Genomic DNA, 8,212 nt, shown 5'->3' on the forward strand with positions numbered 1-8,212 from the left:
TCCCCCGGGGAACAGGAAGTTTTGTTCCCACCTGCCGTTCATTTGGTCTGACACACAAAGATGAGGAGAGCCGGAGAAGTGAGAGGAGAACATAAAGGACATCAATAACATTCTGGAACCCAACATAACCCAAACCAAACATTCTGGAACCCAACATAACCCAAACCAAACATTCTGGAACCCAACATAACCCAAACCAAACATCTGGCAATCCAACATGAACCCACACCAAACATTCTGGAACCCAACAATAACCAAACCAAGCATTCTGGAACCCAACATAACCCAACCACACAGTCTGGAACCAACATAACCCAAACCAAAACATTTCTGGAACCAACATAACCCAAACCAAACATTCTGGAACCCAACATAACCACAACCAAAACATTCTGGAACCCAACATAACCCAAACCAAACATTCTGGAACAACATAACGCCACAACCAAACATTCTGAACCCACATAACCCAAACCAAAATTCTGGAACCCAACATACCCACACAAACATTCGGAACCCAACATATACCCCAGAACCAAAACAATTCTGGAACCCAACAAACCAAAACCAAACATTCTGGACCGCAACATAAACCCAACCAAACATCTGAACCCAACATACCACACCAACATTCTGGACCCAACTAAACCTCAACCAAACATTCTGGAACCCAACATAACCCAAACCAAACATGTTGGAACCAAAACAATTGATTCAAGCGCATAGATAGCAAAAAATCACAACGAACTGCAAGAGAAATGGCCACCTTACAACCTCAGACTGCACACAGGGACATATTTTTGCTATCACCACCTTCACACCCATGAGAAGCCTTTATACAAGCTTTACAAGCTGCCTCCTTTCCAGGGTCTCTCTCCACAGAGAGGTGTAAAGCAGACAGACAGAGGAGACAAACAGGCACCTGGAAAAGCCTGTCCACGATCATCAACTGGAGGTGGGGCAGTTGATGCCTGGAACCCTCTTTGGGGTGGAAGGTCGCGAGGTGCAGCAGGGGTAGGAATAGGAGTAGAACCAGGTTGCAATTTCAGGGCAGATGGCAGATGTGAGGAAGGGCGCATGCTGATGATTAGCGATCTGAAGACTCAGGCTCATCTTAAAGGATCCCCGATCGTGCATATTTTGTGTAGCCAGAGAGGAGATGATAAGGGGGCACTGCAGCTGCATTGGAGATTGGTGGCTGCCATGCGCAGTAGCTGGCATGCTATCTATCTGTCTGTCTTGTCTGGCTATCTTTCTGTCTGTCTTGTGTGCTATGATTCCTGGCTCTATTCTATCATGGTCCTGTCAATTGTGCTGGCTGAATCTTACTGGTCGCTTATCGGTGTCTGCTTCTATCTGGTCTGTCTGTGCTGGCTATCCTGTTTAATCTGTCTTCCTCGTCTGCAGTCTTTATTTGTCTGTCTTTCTGTGAAGCTACTTCGTTTCTGCTGTCTTGATCTGGACTGCATCTTGTCTGTCTGTCTTGTCTGGCTATCTATTCTGTCTGTTCTGTTCGTGTGCAGGTGTTCTGGATCTGTCGTGTTGGGCATCATTTCTTCTGTTCTTTCTGTCGTTGATCTGCTATACTTTTCTGTGGTCTGCTGCCTAATATCTATACTCAGTGCTGATTAACTGTCTGGTCTGTTGTCGTGGCTAGTTCTTTGCTAGTCCTGTGCTTGTCGGCTATGTTCTATTGTGCTGCGGCGTATGGTTTCTGGCGTAGCTATCTTCTGTTTCTGGTCTGCATCCTTGCCGCATAATTTCTGTCGTCTGTCCGGCGTATCCTTCTGCCTGTCGTTGTCTGGCTCTATTTTTCTGTCGTGGTCTGTGTGCGTGCTAATCTTTCCTGGTGATCTTCTGCATTTTCTGTCTATTTGTCTGTCTTGTCTGACATATCTTCCTGTTATTTGTACTGTCTTGTCTGGCATCTATCTTGTCTGTTGGTACTGGCTACTCCGTCTCAATTGGTAGTCTGTGTCTGACTTCATTTACTGATCACCTCTGTCTGTCTTGTCGGCTATCTGATGTTCTGCTCTGTCATGTGTCATGTATAAAATGTTCTGTCTTTTGCGGCTTAGTCTTTCTGTTAATGTCTTCTGGTCCTTGTCGTGCTAGTCTTTCTGGATCCTAATTATGAGTAGCCCGTGGTCTTGCTGCTATCTTTCCTGTCTCTTGTGTGCTGGCTATCTCAGTCAATGCTATCTGAGCTGTCTTGTGCTGGCGCTGTATTTCTGTCTATCTTCTTGGACTTCCTTTCTGTTACACTTCGAATAATCCGCATCAAAAATCATAATCTTTCTCTACTTGCTGTCTGTCTGGCTGCGTGTCTGTCGTCCATGTTGTCCTGTCTGTGTCTCATGTCGATTCGGGTACCATCTGCTGTCTGTCCGTCTGTACCTGCTGCTTTCTGTCTGTCTGTCTGTCTTGTCTGGCTATCTTTCTGTCTATCTGTCTGTCTTGTCTGGCTATCTTTCTGTCTATCTGTCTGTCTTGTCTGTCTATCTGTCTGTCTTGTCTGGCTGTCTAGCACTCCAGATAGGTGGTCTTCACCTTTCAGGGATGGGGTCTGTGCTCGACTGGGCCGGGGAGTCTCGTCAGTGCTGGTGTCTGTGTCTGTGCTGAGGTGGTAGGGGATCACATCCACATGCCTCTTCCAGGACACCGAACGCAGGTCCAGCTTGGAACCCACCAACTTGATAAAGCCTTGTTATGGAGGGGAGAAGCATGCAGGGTGGGTGGGTGGGTGATGGTCTGGATTGATAGTTTGCATGGCAGTTGTTGTTTTTGTGAAGCGTGGTGATTGGTGAAAGGGCGAGCGATGGAAGGAGTGAAGGAGGGAGGAGGAAGAGGAGGAGGCAGCATGTATGTAGCTTCGGTGATATCTACAACTACAGATGTCTGGAGGCTTTCTGCAATCACAGATTTCTTTGCAGTTTGGATCAATGGTAGGAAAGGTTTGACTGGCACGAAAAAGCCATAAAGAAGAAAATAAAGACTGGTATGAAGACTGGCATGATAGAACCCAAAGCCATGAAGATGAAAATATTCTGATGATCTCATGAGATGTAAAATAAATGTCAGTTTCTTAAAAGACACCTCAGAGAGAGAAAGAGAGAGGGGGGGGAGGAACGAAACAAATAAAGATAAAGAAAGAAGAAAGGGGCAGAAAGAGAAAGAAGAGAGCGTGCAAAAAGAGAGAGAGAAGGGTGGAGGAGGCCCTCATATTTGTAAGCCCCTTGACCATGACACTTTTCACTTTTTTTAAGACCTTTTCTGTTTTTATTTATTTTCTTTCTCTCTCTCCTTCAGTGAGCAGAGGACTGGACTACAGAAGATAGAGACATATCTTTCTTTGCATTGAACCCATTTATAACAGTGCTGTCCTGTCCAGTCTGCATTCACTTGGTTTCACAGAGCAGTGAAGCTCACTGGCTTAATGAGGGGGCTACTACCCAATATGTATACATCTAAAACAGTGAGCTTTTTCCCCATTAGCTGTTACTTAGCCACAGCTATTCTTCATGGGATCCACTGAAAACACACTACGAAACCACAACACACAGTACGCCACCGAAGGTAGGCTGCAGAGAGACAGGCTCCAAGAGCCAGCTAAGGTGGCGTAGTCGGCGGGTACCCACCTTCGTCTGAGACGCTGGGTCTCTTGGAGCCTGTTGGCGACCTCATGACCTCACTGCTGTACATCAGGTAGCCGTCGTACTCATCCCCCGCCTCCGCGTCCACTATTGGGATGTCTGGGATGATAGGGACTGCAGGGAGAGAGGGAGGAGACTCAAACATGAAGCTAATGGTCATGCTAAAAGTATCACATTCAATATAGTATCCTATAGTAGGAGACAGAACAATTCCGGGCTGCAGCGACAGTTGGTTTTCATTGGTTCATTTGAGGATTTATTTTCCACAAAACAGCAACGCAGTGCCCTTAGAGGAACTCACTGGACATGGGTCTGACGGGCTGTGAGGCCAGGTTGATGGTTGCCTCTCTGAATGGACCCCAGCCAATGCTGTTCTTAGCCCGGACCTTATAGCAGTAGGTCTGGGCCGACTGCAGGTTCTCAATTAGCAACATCCTCTTCTTAGGGTTGTCTATCTTCACCTTCTTAGCTACACCCATCGGCTCTACAGGGGGAAGGACGAGGGAGAGGAGAACACAGAGATCCCATTAAATGATTGAGTTCTACGCGTTAGAATGTCTTAGAAGCACAGGCATTAAGAGGCATTCGGTGATTCTTCGATTTGATTGGTCACTCACTTGTGTTGTCATTGATGGGTGTGTAGAGGACCTCGTAGTTGGTGATGACACCGTTGGTCTCGGCAGGCTCCGCCCAGCTGACCTGAGTGACAGTTGGACTGATGACGTTGAACGCAAGACGACCGGGCTCACTGGGGACTGGAGGAGGAGAGGAGAGAGGGATGAGGGGAGGAAATGAAGGAGGAAACATTTATCACAAGGTAGGAAAGGGGGAAAACCATCGACACAATCGTTGAGTTTACATCCTGTGTCGACCCAACAATATTCAACAAGAAAAAAAAAAATGTCCACAATCCTAGAAGTGTTATTTGTGAAAGACAATAAATGTAGTCCATATTTGACAGGAACAGGAAGTGTGCTCACTCACCGTCCTCCAGGGTCTGACAGGGCACCATGTCGCTGTAGTTTCCGTTTCCCAGGGCGTTGTAGCCACACACCTTCATCTCGTAGTCGCAGAAGGGGTACAGGTTGGTCAGCTCAGCGTGGTTGGTCTTCACATCTATCACCTGGGCATCAGTCTCAGGGTCCCCATAGATCCAATACTTCACCTGGTGACCAGGGAGAGGGAAACAGAAGATACAGAAAACACAGGTGAAACTGGTTGGAATGAACAATCTTAAATGGAATACATTCCAACGTTTATTTGTATACTCCAAAATTACACTCCAAAGATTTTMGGAAAATAATCTCATAATTTCCAACAGCAAAAATTGGCAGGTGTGTCATGGGGGCGAATCTAATGAGTTCCTCTGTTGATGAACTATGCTCCTCGCGGGGTAAAAGGGTTTAAGTCAAGGTAAGTTAAGTCCTGTATGACAGTTCCTCTCAGCACCTTGCAGTCCAAGGGGTTAGATCTTGAGGGGGGGTTCCTTACCTTGTAGCCCAGGGGGCTTCCTAAGGGGTCCCAGTTGAGACGGATGTTTCGTGGGCCAGTGGCTTTAGCCTTCACGTTGGTGGGAGAGAAGAGACGACCACCAGGAGACATGGCTGTCCGGTTGATGAAGTCCTTACCCTGCTGCTGCTTCTGGGCAATCTCTGGTAATGCTGAGGGAAAAAACTTAATCTAGTGATGCACATCTCATGCATCAGATTCCTTATAGATACCCCCTACTGTATGTGTYTGTGTTTCAGTGTCTGTTTCTGTGTGTATTACCTCCATCAGTAATCGTGACCATTGTCGTCTTCCTCTCCCCGACCGCGCCGTTCGTACTGGGGTCAAACAACTCCAGCTGGAAGGACTCTGGTTTGACCGGTCCAGGGTGAGGGCGCGGGTCGATCACGATGTTCTTCTCAGTCTCCCCGGGAGCAAACTTGAGGGGACCGGACAGCTCGAAGCGCTTGGCATTGCGGGTCTTCCAGTGGACGGTGGCAGGCCCCTCCTGGTTGCYTGTGCGGACCACGGGGATGGAGTAGGTCGGGTCGGCGGTGGAGAAGTTCTGGGTGCTCTTCATAAACATCATCACACTGGGCTCTGAGGGAAGCAACGGGAGAGGAAGTGTGTTATGGCTGGCTTTCTAACCACAAATGCGGCTGTTACCCATGCTCTCAACACCCAAGATAATAATGTCCGGGACCTGTTGTGCGACGCTATCCTGTGAACTGACGAAGATCCAAAGAAACACTGTTATATTAAAAATGAAATGATCAAAATAATATACAGGAGGGCCTCCCGGGTGGCGCAGTGGTCTAGAGCACTGCATCGCAGTGCTAGCTGCGCCACCAGAGTCTCTGGGTTCGCGCCCAGGCTCTGTCGCAGCCGGCCGCGACCGGGAGGTCCGTGGGGCGACGCACAATTGGCATAGCGTCGTCCGGGTTAGGGAGGGTTTGGCCGGTAGGGATATCCTTGTCTCATCGCGCTCCAGCGACTCCTGTGGCGGGCCGGGCGCAGTGCGCGCTAACCGAGGGGGGCGGGTGCACGGTGTTACCTCCACACATTGGTGGGCTGGCTTCCGGTTGGAGGTGCGCTGTGTTAAGAAGCAGTGCGGCTTGGTTGGTGTGTTTCGGAGGACGCATGGCTTTCGACCTTCGTCTCTCCCGAGCCCGTACGGGATTGTAGCGATGAGACAAGATAATTACTAGCGATTGGATACCACGAAAATTGGGGAGAAAAGGGGATAAAATGTAAAAATTAAATAATAATAATAAAAAAAATATATAATATACAGGTATCTTTCTTTCTTTTTCATGCTATGTGATACACCCTGGACCCTGTCCTCTCACCTGGTTGGTCAGTATAGTGACATAGTATATAACCTCACCTGGTTGTCAGTGATGGTGACAGTGGTTCTAGGGTAGCGTCCCAGCTTGGCTCCCTGTCTTGGGTTACTGAGGTCCATGACAAATTGTTTGACATGTGTTGTCCTTCAGCAGACCGTCTCCCTCTCCCAGCTCCAATAGACGCACAGGACAGTCTGCTGGGTCTCCCCTGGCCCGTAGGACAGTTCCCCATCCACTGTCACATAGTCCTGGCGAGAGACGGAGGAGTAGTTAGGATTGGAAAAAGAAACAGTCACAGACTAATGAAAGGTGTGATATTGCTGTATTTTAGTGTGTGTGCGCGCGTGTGTGTTACCTTCTTGTCCTTGGCGGTGAGGTCTCGGGTGCGGTAGGTGACTTGTGTGTGTCCGTCCTCTATGATCTCTCTGCTAATGGGGATGTTAGCCACTCCGTCCTGTCGGCTGTAGGTGTAGGAGGGCTGGAGGAACGTCATAATACTCTTGGCTGGAGAGGAGAGGAAAGACACACAATTATGAGCTAAATAAGGTCAGGGGAAGGGAAGTACACAAAAGAAAAGAGAAATGTACACATATTCACTGGAAATAAATAGTAAGAAAGTGTTTTGTAATGCTATATGGTTTTGAAGAATCATGTGTGTGTAAGAGAGTATGGAGGTCAGGAGTTAGATAAGGCTCCTCTGATTGGCTCTCACCGTGTTCTTTGATGATGGTGATGTTGACGAAGCGTTTCCCTATCTCAGCGATGCCCAGAGGAACGTCCACCGCCTCCACCTGRAGCTTCTTCTTATCATCGTCATCTTCCTTGATGAAGAGCGGCACGCGCACATCTACTGTCTCCACCCCCTCCTGGAACTCCACGGCACCAGCCGCCTCTGCAGAGAGAAGAGAGAGAGAGATAGAGCGAGAGAGAGRGAGATGGAGAGACAGTTAATAAACTCCCAACACACAGACACACAGACATACACACAGACACAAACACACACCTTTGTCTGTGGCCACTGTGTAGTAGCCCGGCACCACTTTGAGATCTTGGAAGTTTCCAGACTGGACGTTTTTCTCAGTCAATTTGACGATGTCGGGGTAGCTGGAGCGAGGAGCGGACACGACTGTGTCTACAATTGTGTGGTCTTTTCTTTTACCAGCATTTCTCTGTAATCTGAAACACAACCAGAATATCAGTAATGATTTGAGAAAATACGATTCAGACAACATGCACAAAAATGACTTACATTGTAATAAATTCAAGAGGGATTGAAAGTCATCCTGAAATAAGTGTCTCACCTAAATTTGGTCTTCTGAACCTTCTGGGCTCCAGGAACATGCTTGTACACTTCATTCAGCTAAACAGAGAAGACACACATAAAGTATACACACGCAATCCACTGTCACAAGGAATGTCATACAATACTGTATATATACACCCAGCTTGCTCACACTCACACAAACACACAAACACACTCACGTTGTCATCAACCTCCCTGCGTAGCATCTCCGTGTCTCTGGCGTCGGGGTGAGACAGACTTTCTGTGAACAACCTGTTCAGACGCAGGGACAGAGGGAACTGGACTATAGATGGAGGAAGAGAGGAGGAAAGAGGGGAGGAGAAAGAAAGAGAGTAGGAGGAGAGGAAGAGGAGGAGGAGGAAGAGGAGGAGAGGCAAATTAGGAAGAGTTGAAGAGAGGTGGATTAGGGTTATGTTTCATCA

This window comes from Salvelinus sp. IW2-2015, linkage group LG8 (assembly GCF_002910315.2).
Source record: "Salvelinus sp. IW2-2015 linkage group LG8, ASM291031v2, whole genome shotgun sequence".
Taxonomy (NCBI): domain Eukaryota; kingdom Metazoa; phylum Chordata; class Actinopteri; order Salmoniformes; family Salmonidae; genus Salvelinus; species Salvelinus sp. IW2-2015.